The 15,300-nt window shown below is 37.9% G+C and overlaps 1 protein-coding gene across 1 annotated transcript in view; it reads right to left on the reverse strand.

Annotated features, from left to right (window-relative positions):
* Nucleotides 1-15,300, reverse strand: part of TRPM8 (transient receptor potential cation channel subfamily M member 8) — an 820,991-nt gene that overhangs the window by 133,855 nt on the left and 671,836 nt on the right. The gene's annotated exons all lie outside the window — the stretch shown is intronic.

The raw sequence follows: 15,300 nt of genomic DNA on the forward strand, positions 1-15,300 counted from the left end.
TTTTGCTGTATTATATATTCTAGTTTTTAGCTTGTAGTTCCCCTCTAATATCTTCTATAATTTTTAAGACTAGTACAAACTTGCAATTAGGCCATAATCATGTATAAAAAATAACAAAAATAGACGGTCCTACTAAACAATAAATTGGTGACTAAACATAAACTGCAAAAACTGCTCTGCATTGTATGCTCCTACTGCCTGATGGAAAAACATCTGACCACCATACATGAACAGTTGTAGGATTCACTAGTTATCAAGTGATAAATAAAGCAATTTATTTATTGAAAAATTACTAAAGGCCATTGACTGGACTAAAATGAAGATTTCATCTAATCAAGATGCTTTGATGAAGGCCCTTCTCAACTGCCTGATCAAGCCTATGTATAAACACTTTTAAGGCATGTGGCATTAAAAGCACTGACAGTAGCTAAATCTTCAGTGAACTGATGCTGCTCCTTATTATGTTGGAGAAATATTAGCCAATATGGAAAACCTCATTGTTAGCCTCTGACAAAGATTTACTTATTGTCATGGTTAGTGTTTGACCGAATTTTATTAATTATGCATAAAGAGTTTACAGAGAAAGGTATTTAGATGACATAAGGGATAATATATTTGGCACAACTGATCATGTCTCATTTGACAGAATTGATTGTACCTTATAACCATTGATAGCGGCTAATGGAATGGGGTCAGGTGACTAGTTAGCTGCGCAAAAAACAACATGCAAGTTTAGCTAAATGCATTACACATCTCACTCACCTCACAATCACTGTTGAAGATCTCAGGAAGGAGCTTTATTATGTCTCGCTATAACCTCTTCCTCCCAGTCACAACTGAACCATGGACTATCCTGTACTGAAAATTGAAATGGAAAACTCACAGATCCCAAATATTCAACTTAAAAAATACAACCAGTAAGCAGAACCACTGCACAGCAACTACAACCCTGACACTCATGTTCTGCTTACATGATTTTTAAAAATGAGATTTTCTTTCATAACTAGGTTACAATCACAAATTCATAGTCTCATCATAACCTTTGGTAAGGTCAGTGGATGGTAGCCTTACCAGGCCCTCTCCCTGAGTCCAAGGCCTGCAGTTCAACTAATTTTATGCTATTTATGCACTTCCTTTCCCTGTAAAATCATTGAAAACTTAGTGACTGATGATTTTTAAAGAATATCTTTAGAAAAACCTGACTGTCTCAAATCAAAAGCATAAATTTTGACAAGGCAAGGAAACAATGCCTGCATCCTTGATGCTGACTTAAAGAATTCTGGCCAATGCAGATAAAGCAGAACTAATAGGAGAAGAACTAACTTGTTCCATGAAGACTTTTGATCTTGTGGAACAAGCCCTGTAACCAAACAACTTGTTATACTCTACATTTGATAAAGACCTTCTGAGGTGGGTGCTAAACTACCTCAATGATGAGCAGTTCGGGATAAAAAAGTAAGACTACAGCTCTACTATTACTTATAGGAGCTGGTAGCTCTGGTGGCATAGAAGGCGAAAGCTTTGATTATGAGCTAGGTGATCTTAGTTTGAGTAGTGGCTCAGGTTAGAATTGGAGTTGGCAGAAGAGGATACATATTCTCATCCTGGGAAAGGGTGGGGTGGAGTAGGATACATACTGCCAAAGCCCCTCAAAACAGGGTAGATGCTCTATAGGCATCCTGAGGATGGACGTTTGGCTCTGGGCCAGTGGTAGCCTTCATTAGTGAATGCATTGGAGAAAGCACTTGCAGGAGGAGGGCATTGTGGGTCTTAACTATGATACAGGTAGCTCCTACTCCAAACAGGCTCAAATGGTTAAGTCATTCAAAATGCCCTCATAGCTGGAATCCAAGTAAGGACACAAGCATCTCTTGTGGATGCCTGAATAATAGCCCCTGCAGACAGCTGGTGTCATTATGGTTTAGGAGACTTGCCATCATCATGGAGAAAAGACTGGGCTTGATTACAGTTGGTACAAGCTTGATGATCAGCAGGTAGAGTAGATAAAGAATGTAAAAATAATTATAAGACCAAATGTGATCAACACATATATTTTCTAAATAATCAAGCACCTCTATATTGTGGGAACCCTTTCCTGTTATTTGAATGAATTTACTTAATTTTCTTAATATAGTCACATAAGGCATGTCTTTGAACACCTACTTTTCTTGCATTTAAAGAAAATGCACAACTGTTTATAGGTTGCTATTAAGCAAGCATTACAGGAGCCCATCAAGAAGTTATCCCCACTTCCTAACCGTGCAATGGTCTGGTTAAATGACATGCTCAGAGTCATGCAGCTAGCAAATGGAAGCTGAGGGGAATCAACCCCTGGGCCACAGGAAGCAGCTCGTTAGCAGCTAATAGCTATAATCCTCTATGCTTTCATACTAAATGTATAGGCCTGTTGCGTTAGTCAGGAAACAAACACAGATCAACTGTTTAAAGGTAATAATTATGCTGACCACTATACCACCAATACTACAATCATTTCTCTGTGCATCAGTTTATGCATTTGACTTCATGTAATTAAAAATCTTCTGCTACTGCTGATAGAATAAAATGTCAGCTACAGATTGATTTTACAGCATTCTTGAGGGGTCAATTTAACGATGTCTGGTAAGAAATGAAAGCAGAATCAAAGTTGTGCTCTTTGGGACACAAAAAGGTAGAATGTGATTGCAGACAGATAAGTGCACACACACACATACACACACACACACACACACACACACACACACACACACACACACACACACACACACACACACACACACACACACACAACGGGTTTAGTGTAACAATTAAATACACAGCAGTTCAGTTAATTTGGAGTTCAGCTTTGCACTACTCTTTCAAAGAAAGTACAAGTATATTGGGCAATATCTACAACTGCCAGGCTACAGAGCTTGGGATGGAAATTCCCAAGATGAGCTTATCTCAGCAGGCAGGGCTGCTATTGGTAAAAGGGTCCTTATTCCATAACTGGAGTATGATCATCCCCTTGTTGTGTCTGCTTCACAGAATAACCGTATCATGATACATACTCTGATAAACAGAATTAATGCTGAGATGTCAAGACAGAAAGAATGAATTTCTGTTCTGATCATTCTTGTCCATCTTTCTGTCTCTCTACACTAAAATAACTTTCTTCACATTACAGCTGTTAATGTATCCCAAAATCCCAAAACAGGGTTCCCTATGGCACTTTGTCATACTTTTCCCCTACTTTTTATTCCAGACAACCATGGCTGCATCCTAATGTTGGCTTCTTTGATATGTACAAGTAAGTTTGAGAATTCAGAAATGTTTTGACAAAACTATGATAACAGAATGTATCACGTCATGCAGTTTCACATCATATGAAGTGCAACTGTACAACTATGAGCAGGGATATTTCATTGTCATTAAAAGAAGAAAGGACTGGCATATTTCTTTTTATATTACATTGAAGACTGAAATTCTGATTTATTACCACCACTTGCATAATTATTTAAAATTAAAGAAAGCAGCTACCACCTTGGCTTATAATGGTATGATAGTCCTAAGAAGACAAAATGAATAACTAAAGGAAAAACTTGAGTGTGTGTTCAGTAAGCTTGTCCCCAACATACTTGGTATATATCCATAGACATCATGAAACTTAAGGACTTTAATAACTAAGCTTAACTGATTTTTATAAATAATCAAGCAACTCTATATTGTGAGAACCATTTCCAGTTATTTGTCTGGATTTACTTATTTTTCCTAATATAATCACATAAGACCAATTGTCTGACTCTGTAACTCAGTGCCTAAGTATGTTGTGTGTTTTTATGCCTGTTGCACTACCAATATTTTTATACCTTACTCTCTGTACTGGGTTTGTTGCAAGTGCTCTTTTGTATTATGTGGACTGCATTATCAATATCTGCACTGAACTTATTTTCAGTCTGTAATGTGCATACATATAGTCCCTGATTTACTACATATTGTATAACACTCCAGCTTGAGTAAAGGGTAAAATATTTAAGAAATTGAATAGATCTGTAGCTAAAGTCATTGGCCCCATGGGTGAACCTCAAGTTGGCTGCCTCCTAAGAACACGAATGAAAAAAAAAATCCTGAGTTGAGGGCAGAAAAAAAAAATCTGCCAAACTTGAGGGAAACAAACCAAAAACTTCATGACTAGGAAAAAAGCTGATATGTTTCTGTATAGTAGCTCTTTTGTAGTTTTCCTACTAACCTCCAACCATTGCTAATTCACCAGTCTTTTCAATCCATTTAAGCAGCTGTAATATCTCAGTGTTAACTTTGGCTGCCATTATGTTAACTGCAGCTGCTTAAATGATTTTTGCAACTGCTAATGATTTGCAGGGACCAATGACAACTTTTCTACGACAATCATGCCCCCTTACAGTTTACACTCAGGCAGCTGCTCCCTTCAGCCAAATCTAGTGGCAGTTTTGCCCTGGTATGACAAATGTAAGCCTTCCTTGTAGAAACAGGAAGTCGTCTCTACCATCTTATCCCAGGAAACCCTCTACAAGATCTCCATAGAATGACAACTACAAAGCCAATTGTTAAAACAAGTCCTGGTATCTAGCCACCATTCTTGTAAAGGTAAGATACTACTCAAATCTAATGTAGCTCCTACCTCTAATACATGCTTAGTAAGTTCTGTCATGTTTGCAGCCTATCTCTTAGGGTGGTCATAGTCATGTTAGTCTTGTTTAAGAGGCCATAGGGTCCTTGTAACATCACAGATCCTGGCACAGGACTGTTGTTCAGTCTGCTGAAGGGGGAATCTTGGTGCCCAACCATAGAGATACCTATGACTATAACATTTCTCATTGTGGAAATAGACTTCATGGGCATTATGGGTTTAGGCAGGAAAGAACAGGTAAAATCACATTTACAGCCAATGAGAAACAGTTGTTAATGTTATGTTTTAAGGGGCGATCATTCCACATAATGACATATTTCTGTCTTTCTCCAGAAACTAGAATTCATGAAAATATATAGATTCTGTGTAAGAATAAAAATGTCACTATAACACAGTGCAACATATCTATATAACCAATACTTGTGCAGTATCCATATAATTCAAAATATGACTGTATCCCAAAATAGGATGTAAAAATTAAAACAAAACAGAATGGAAAGCTTATAATTGCTATAAATTAATTTTGACATTGAATCCCTGATAATTTAGCAGCTGTCTGTGATGAGGGAGTTAAAGCTAACAAGAAATGGAGGCCAAGAAGAAGTAGACAATTTAGGCCTTAATCCCTTCCTGTCTATATCAAAGTAGCACTATGGATCAGTTTCATGGACTTGCGGTTTTAAATATGGGGTGATATTAGGCACCCTACAACAGAACTGAAATACTGAACACTGGAAACTGTAAAGGAATTCCGTGAACACAAGAAATTCACAAAGCTGTAAAATGGTTGAACTCCTAATTTCTGACCTTATTGTTTTGAAGGGATTTGCTTCTCTGCTCAGTTGTTTATCTTGCAAAACTGCTAAAATAGTGAATTTGTCAGTATGGTGAGTCATTTGTAATGCCAATGTCCCTGACTATCATATTTCTCTGAATTACAGCCAATCGAAATCAGGCATAATTAGGGTAAAATAGATGACAAAGTGACCCAAAATTTACTCTTAGGTTCATTGGTTCATAGGTTGGTACTAGGCTATTGGCCCTAGGGCCTATACAAGCCTAGCCATAACAATTCCCTGGCTATTTCTTCTCACAGTATTTACTTCCCTGGACTCCTGTTCTGTAGGGCGACTGACAGGAATTTCCTATCTCCCATCCAATCATCAAGGTTCCTTTTGAAGAGGGCCAAAGAGGTGCTCTGCTTGACATGTTCTGGTTTGTGGCTTACTTTTTTAATATACCTTTCAAGTTATGACACAAAATTTTACAAATGATGATTAGGCAGAGGGCTTCATTGCCCTTGGAAGGTCTGTTATTTTATATATATATATATATATATATATATATATATATAGTGGATATAAAAAGTGTACACACCCCTGTTAAAATGCCAGGTTTCTGTGATATAAAAAAAATGAGACCACAATAAATCATTTCAAAACTTTTCCCACCTTTAATGCGAACCATAACCTGTACAATTCAATTGAAAAACAAACAAATTTGTTAGAGGAAAAATATAAAAAAACGTACACTAAGCTGGTTGCATAAGTATGCATACCCTTAAACTAATACTTTATTGAAGTACCTTTTGATTTAATTACATCATTCAGTCTTCTTTGGTAAGAGTCTATCAGCATGGCACATCTTAACTTGGCAATATTTGCCTACTCTTCCTTGCAAAAGTGCTCCAAATCTGTTAGATTGTGAGGGCATCTCTTGTGCACAGCTATCTTCAGGTCACCCCCACAGAATTTCTATTGGATTTAGGTCTGGGCTCTGGCTGGGTCATTCCAAAACTTTAATTTTCTTCTAGTGAAGCCATTCTCTTGTTGATTTGGATGTATGCTTGGAGTCATTGTCAGGTTGAAAGGTGAAATTCCTCTTCATCTTCAGCTTTCTAGCAGACACCTGAAGGGCTTTGGGCCAGAAGTGACTGGTATTTGGAACTGTTCATAATTCCTTCCATTTCCGCACTGTAGTGCAATCTCGGTGTTGGTATATTTAAGTTCTGGGGGGTGTGGGGGGTGGAGCACTAAGGTATGTTTGTTTTTGTTTTTTAGGTTCTACTTGTATGGTCGACATTTCAAATGTTGATCATATGGTCTCGGCGATATGAATTTCGACATTGTGAAATGTCGACCATATCAAGTAAACCCATATATATATATATATATATATATATATATATATATATATATATATATATATATATATATATATATACACACACACACACACACACACACACACACACACACACACACACACGTATACGGATGACAGCATTTGGGTTTTAGGTATTTTGTAACATAATTTCATGATGACTTGGATCACTAATACAGAAGAAAAAATGCTGCGGAAAACTGATAATCTCTGTACGGTATCTTCTTTTTGTATTATGAATTGCAGTTTTGTAGTATAGGTACTATAAATTTTGGTACAACAAAGTCAGCGGTAGTCTGTTATGCAATCATGTCTTCCTGTCCAAGATATTAAGATTCAGTAGAGCAATATTAATCAATTTTATTATGTTACCACACCTTACCCGTTGCTCAGATGTTGTCCTGGGTTACTGCACTACAAGTTTGCGTAGCGCATTGTTAGTACCTCTCTTGGTGGACTTCAGAAGAAGGATACTGGAAATCATATGGTCAGAATGGACAGATGTTTGCAGTAGTGCACCACTGGCATAGAAACCATGTTATGCTGCCTCCATGATGGTGGTAAGAGTTGGGATGTCAGACGATTAAGTATCTTAAGAGTTCTTGTAATGATTCTGGCTTTGTAAATCTGCATGTGAGAATAACTGGCACACTCTGTGATGTAGAGGGATATGACCTAGTGGATGCACTTTTTTATGCTAGTATATCCTCCACAGTAAAGAGAGCTTTCAATCACTAAAGATAGGACCTGATATGTGGCATAGATTGTTGAGTTCAACAACTGTCTTAGATTATGTTGTTTGATCCAGTGGAATTCATTACCTCTCTGCTTGGGAGGAATTCTGTGGGACCCATGGCAGAGCTACTTTGCAAGAGATGAGCTAAGCTCTTCATTCATGGGGTTAGATTAAACTCTTTTCTTTCCTTAGTGCCTTTTCAGCCAAGATCAAACTAATGGACATTTCAGGTTAAAGGAAACTCAGTAATGTCTGCAACCTATACATACAGCTAAGCTCCCTAAAAGCTCACCTTGCTTTTGACAGAATCACTCTATCTGCCATCACAGCAATATGGTTCAAAGACTTGTCATGCATTTCATAAATACATACTTCAATTTTTCATCATGTTTTTGTCCAGTGAGCAAGGGGGTATCCATTTTCATAAGTCAATAATGATGTACATAGCATTAAGATTTTATTTTATGCTTGCTTTGTCCATTTTATATATATATATATATATATATATATATATATATATATATATATATATATACATGCGTTTAAGTGAACGTTAGTTGTCCGGCGTCCTAAATGTTGAAGGCAGTGACCCATGTTTACACAATGTCGAATTTTAAGACATCGAAAACATGAACAACGAATGCCAGCCAGGCTAATATCCCCCCTTCTTGACCCATGGTAGCACTTGTTTTGGTGGTTGAGCAATCAGAAATGTCAAATTCGGTGTTATGCTAGACATTCTGAACGTTCACCACTGTGAGATTCGACATTTAGGTTTGGAGAATGTAACGTTCGGAGATGGTGTCTTCGACCAAATGCATGTATTATATATATATATATATATATATATATATATATATATATATATATATATATCTACTTCAGTCGATCGAACCTTTACAAGTTCGAACCACATATGGCCGAGACCATATGTTCGAACTTGTAAAAGTTCGAAAACTGATGTAAAACCACAAAAACCACAAAAACACAAAATTAAACATCTATAGCAGGAGGTTATACCCCATGCAACCCCCACATCCCCTTACTTAAATATACCAACTCCGAGATCGCACTACATTGCAAAAATGGGAGATCTTCCCTTTCTGCTCTGTACAGAGATTTCCATTCTGTTGGACTGGACTTTTATAAGTTCGAACATATGGTCTCGGCCATATGTGGTTCAAACTTATAAACGTTCGATCACCTGAATGGGACCTATATATATATATATATATATATATATATATATATATATATATATATTTATTTATATTTTTATATGGGGATTAAATATAATGGATTTAGAGGCTTTTATCATTTATCTTAATAATACTACATCATTCCTTAAATTTGAAGTCACATTTTCTAATAATAATATTAATTTTTTAGATATTAATATTTATAAAGATATTTGTGGATTACATAAAACTAAAATCTTTACGAAGGAAGTAAAGTAGAATAGTTATCTTCATCTTACAAGTATGCACTTTAATTATATTTATAGGAATATATTAAAGGACAATTTTGTCATTTATCTAGACTTACTATAGATGACGAGGTTTTTATTTCAAAGCATCTGTTATATGTAATGACTTTATAGCATGAGGATATCAACCTGATGAGATAGAGCAAGCCTTCAAGAAGGTTAAAAGTTTAAATACTAGTACCATGTGTCCATTTTTTTAAAAAGAAGGGATAATATGGATGCTACTGAATGGAGCATTGTGGCAGCATATACATATGTACCCTATGTTATGGGTTTCAATAAAAGCTCGAGGTTAATTATTGATACTGCTGATACCAATTTGCTGATTCCTGACAACAGGACTCATAAAGCCTATCACTCAGCTATTACACCTCCTAAACGTGTGAAAAGTTTAAGTACCTAGTCTCTAATTAATTCCTATATCTGCTTTGCACCCACTGCATGAAGTGTCCTATATAAATTTTGCTAGCTGAAGACAACTCATATGGAATGTTCTCATGCATATACTTTGCATTGGTTGTATAATATCTTTGATTTGAGAATGATTACTAGTGTACTATTTTTTCATCAGTTGTATAAGCTGACAATAATATGTACTAAATGCCTTTATTAATGTAAATTCTGTATTGTATGTGAAACGTCTTATATGTGGAGCTTTTCTCTCTGGGACTCCGCTGAAAATGGGCACTTCTGCCCCAGCTGGACCATCTCAGTAAACAAATGCAAATAAATAAATAATAAATAAATATTTTGAAAGAGAATTGGTTGATTTTATTGGCTTCACAAGAAGTGAAGAGAGCAGCAGGACCAGTACCTAAAAATAAATTGAACCTTAGAAGACAGTTATGTTATAGGAATAAATTGAATAGTGTGAGCATACCTGGAACAGGGGGACCACAGGTACGTTTTGGAAGTTTCCCATGTGTGAGTTGTAACCACTGTAATTATAGTGACAGTATGAGCTCATTTAAGCATCCAGCAACTGAGAAAATATTTTACTTCCAGCATTTGTTATTGCTTACTGGTAAGGTCCATTTGGGAATAAGGTCATTAACACATGATATAGGACCATATGAGATATCAGAAAGTCTGATTTGTATAATCCAACTAGTCTCGAACACATCCTTATGTACATGTTAACATATTAAAAAAAAAACATTATCTGGCATCAGGCTCTTGTAGTCCCAATCCACAAGGAAAGCTCTTCCAGAGGCCTCGGTTATTACAGACTGAATAGCCTCACAAGCCAACTAGGCCTCAGTAATTGCACACCTTATAAGTCTACTGTGAATGCAATGAAGAGAATCATCACTTAAACTAATTCAGCAGGGTTTTGTCAGAGGTAGATATTCCATGCTTAACCTTGTAATGTTCCTTGACAATATGATTGCTGCTCTGGATGAAAGTTTCTTGTCTATATCCTTTAATCCTGCAAAAGCATTTGAAACTATACCTCATGACATAATCACTGATAAGTTCAGTGATCTAATTGTAAATGAGGCAATAAGAATGTTGCGATCACAGCTGGCTAAGTGGGTGTACACAACAGGTAAGAATAAAATGGCTATTGTTTCTACCATTCCCTGTCACTGGTGGAGTTACTCAAGGGTCATTGTGGGGCCACTTCTCCTTGGTATATTTTTCTCAGACCCAAACACCAACTCCGATATCTGGTTCTCTAAATCTGCTGATGATTCCAAACTTGCAGCATCATCCTTACCTCTTCTGACATGCATAGGTGCCAGAAGCTGTTGAAGACTGGAGGGGCGGAGAGTGAGAGGGGCACTTATTGATCTTAAAACAGCAATTTTTTAAAAACTATTTACTACCACAACAAAGGTTCACTTAGAGGACATTTTAAGCTTAGCCAGTTTCCCTTTTGGTGCTTCAGTTAACATTTCCCTATTGGTCTTACCTATCTCATGGCTAATAATTGCACATTAGCCCTAGTGAAAATAATTGATCATACCATAGATAATTTGAGGGGACCCACGTAAGGGATGCAGCATTTAGGAACTGCCTCTATCCATTATTGGGGCAATCCTGGAGTACATTTTCTATTACGCATCCTTATATCCAAGTTGCATTTGAGTATGGACATGGATGAACTTTGTTTTACTTGAATGGATGGTCTGTAACCCCCTGCCACTCCAGCAGCAGCCCTCTCTCCAGTCACTCCAGTGTTCCATTGCTTAGCTATTTCTCCTCATTTAATATAAACACTGTTCAAACACATCAGCCTGCATACTGTTTTCTTATTTACTTCTACAGTGATTACAGAAATTGAAATAAAATAGCACAAACACTGAGCCATTTGCCAAACAAACAATGCAGTCTTGCAATGAAAACTGACTTTGCATGAGCAGTAAACTTCTCTGCCCTTGAAACTCACATTTACTGAAATTGCATTAAAACTCACATTCAAAGAAAATGCATCTGGCCAGTGGAGGATTACGTTTACCTTTGGTTTGTTTTTAAATCACAGGCTCCTTGCACACATTTTTAGGGACATGCATATATGTATGTGTTCTTTGATTCACCTTCCTGATTGTATTAAATTATATTCCTTGTATAATACAGTACCACTTGCTAGAAAGTGTTTTAAATTTGTAGTTTTAAACAGACTTCTAGTAAGCAATTAAACAAAATGTATGAACCAATAATGACAAAACTACCAATTTCAGAAAATTTCAACCATAAAAGGCGATTCAAACTTCTGTCATTACAATCCACCAATATCAGTAAATATGTAAAATCTCTGAGTAAAGTAATCTAAATAATTCTACAATAACGAGATCTGTAAGAGGTTGCTAATAGCAGACAACTTTATATTTCATTGTTTCATCTACAGATAAACTGCCTGTTACCTTTGAAGAATAAATTCCCTATGTTACATTACAAAAATGATAAGCTAGTAATATTGCAATAGGGAATGGATGGCAAACTGATAACAGGTTCATAGTTACTAGGTAACTCTTCCAGAGGAGGGCATCCACAGGACTGCAGCATCCACTCCCACTTTAAAGTACAACACAGTACAGTATCAGCCATCCATCTGCATACTGTGGGAGTAGAACCCACAGCCTTCTGCATCAGAAGCAAGTGTACACACACACACACACACACACACACACACACACACACACACACACACACACACACACACACACACACACACACACACACACACACACAATCCCTAAAGCAGCATATATATCTGAAACATCTAGACAAACATTCCCTATAGCAGCCTATATATCTGAAATGTCTATACACACACACACACACACACACACACACACACACACACACACACACACACACACACACACACACACACACACACACACACAAAATCCCCCCCAGCATAAATCAGAAAGTGAAACACAATCCCCCCACAGCATACATCAGAAGCACAATCCCCCCACAGCATACATCAGAAGCACAATCCCCCCAACCAGAAACACAATCCCTGAAGCAGCATTTATCTTAAAAATCTTACCAGAAACACGATCCCTGAAGCAGCATACTCTCCTAACCAAACCAGAAACTCCCTGAAGCACCCGAAACACGATCCCTGAAGCAGCAGCATACTCTTCTAACTAAGCACACACCACTACCTTTCAGGTAGGCAGTTTAAAATTTCATGCCTAAGTATTCCTCGGATCTTCTGGTCCTGTAAAAATAGGAGGGATGCTCTCTCCCCCAGACTCAATGGTTCCGGTGCCTATGTATGGGATGTGTGAGATGCTGGGTAGCTAGCTGATAATCTTCATCCTCCAGCCAAAGAGAGCAGCTACCTCTGGAATAAAATTTTACAACAGTATCTGAAGAATTAATTCATTAATGAGGTTTGGTATGATAGGAAGCATAACTTTTCAATTGTGCTACATTGTACAGAGGGTCTGAAAGTACTGAACATGACACGTTTTCGATATGAATATGAAATAACTTCACACTGTGATAAATAATGGGAAAAATGGTTTGTTCTTTCATAATCCTTGTGCAAAAGACTGGCGACGGTTATAATTGCATAATATGCACATTGTGTCAGATATTAAAACCAATGTACTGTGCCCTTGGTTGACCAGCCCCTTCTCCGGGGGTTGGGGTACTCTCATTATGTAAAGTACAGTGCACAAAGTGCTAAAGTGGAGGAGAGCTGAATATGTCTGGAGGTAGTGGGCACAGCAAGAACAGAGTAAACTTAATGCCTCTGAAACTGGATCATTTAAACAGGAAAACAAAGTTAATGAACAACCATGACATTGTTCAGCAGTTTGCTGCAAACTTCCCTATCACCAAATAGCCAGGCATGACCCTTTTTACTGCTTAGTGTTGGCAGCTTTGTTTCATAACTCCTTCTAAGTCACCAGTAAAAAGAGCATACTGTTATTAATAATAATTGATAACCTGTTGGGGAAGTCATTGTGTTACCATTAGTGCACTCATGAATTTAGCTAAGCTTTGTTGAAAGGTGGGAGGGGCTTGCTGTCAGCTCACTGCAGCTGAATGGAGAATCTCAGAGATCACACATTTGCACATCATACTATAGTGGGGATCAGGAAATTTTGCTTTTCTTAATCTTTCTTCACTGTAGTGCGATCTCGGTCGGAGAGTTTGTGTATGGTTTGTTATTGTGACTGGGTGCGGGTCTGTTTGTATATGTAAGTTGCTGGATCTGCAAATGTGGGGGGTGCCCCTCCCCCTCGCTCTATGGTTCTGGCGCCCATGCTGACATGGCTTTTCTTCAAATGGCACTAGCGTTACATATCAATGGTGCAGTAAAAATGAACTTACCTTCAGTATCAAAAGTGTAGCATTTTGGTATTTGGCATGCTCACTAGCTTTATATATATTTTTTTGGACAACAACTAAATGCTGACAATATAATAAGAAACTTTTGAGTCATCTAAGATGGTGAACTTTTTTTTGTTATTCACTGCAATGCATATAGATATAGTTGCACACACAATTGCCATGGGGTCAAAAGCTGTTTCAGGAAAAAAACTAAGGGTAATGCTGCTCAATGCCAGAAGTCTAAATCTCAAAATGCATGCACTCGAGGCCCTTCTCAGTATGGAGAACATCGATGTCTGTGCTGTGACAGAAACCTGGTTCAAGGCTCCTGAGAGCACCCCAGCGCTATCAGGTTTTACCTCATATCATGCGCTCCGGCCCCAAAATCCGGACAATACCAAGAAAGGAGGGGGGGTATCCATATTCATCAAGGACACCCACACCTCAAGACTGGTGGCAACGCACGATGCATCGGAGACCATCCAGGTGCAATTAACCATAGGCAAGACTGCTCTGCAAATTGTAGCATGTTACAGGCCACCCTCACAAACTCAGGAAACTCACATGGCCTTCCTGAAAACACTAGAGGATAAATGTATCACCAAACACCATCATACTAGGTGACTTCAATTACCCTAATATAGACTGGGAACACTACTCAAGCCCAAACACCCTAGCCCAAAAGTTCCTGGAATTCATAAACTCAAATGGCATGGAACAACTAGTCACCATCCCCACAAGAGGAGATAACATACTTGATCTCATCATCACGAACATGGGAGCACAATGTTCAACACCGGAAGTATACCCTCATTGGTGCGATCAGTTCACAAACTAATCTCGCTGGTGGTCCTCATCCCACCTCCACCTGAAAAAAAAAGTACCACAGTAAAGTACTTCTCAAAAGCCGACTTCACACTTCTAAAGACTAGTGTGGTCTCCTTTCAGGCCCCGAGCCGGCGGAAAACAATACTCAAGCCGCTGAATCACTTACAAACGCCTTCTACCAGCACCTGCAGGACTGCATGGATAAGGCAATCCCAAGCAAAACAAAGACTCTTTGTACCAAAGGCAAGCGTCCAGTCTGGTGGACCCCAGCCATAAACAAACTCTACAACAAAAGGAGGAAGCTACTACAAGATAGAGCAAAATCCTTAAAAGGTAAGACACCCTTGATCACTATAAGTAAAAAACTAAGAGCTCTCATAAAATCATCCAAAGCAAATTTCGAGAAAAATAGCTAAAGACTCAAAAGACAATCATAAGGCCTTCTTTAGCTATGTTAGAAACCTAGGAGGAAACTCCCAGATATGCTCAGAACTAGTTCAAAATGATGTGAAGATTACTGATCCTACAGACATTGCCAACATACTGGCTGACAGGTTCAGTGCAAACTTCTCCCCCCCCAAAAGGAGAGATATCTATACCAAATGAGTGCAACCCCCCAAACATCTCCAGCGCCCAAGTGAG

The sequence above is a fragment of the Protopterus annectens genome, chromosome 2.part0 (genome assembly GCF_019279795.1).
Source record: "Protopterus annectens isolate FY-2018-M chromosome 2.part0, PAN1.0, whole genome shotgun sequence".
Taxonomy (NCBI): domain Eukaryota; kingdom Metazoa; phylum Chordata; order Ceratodontiformes; family Protopteridae; genus Protopterus; species Protopterus annectens.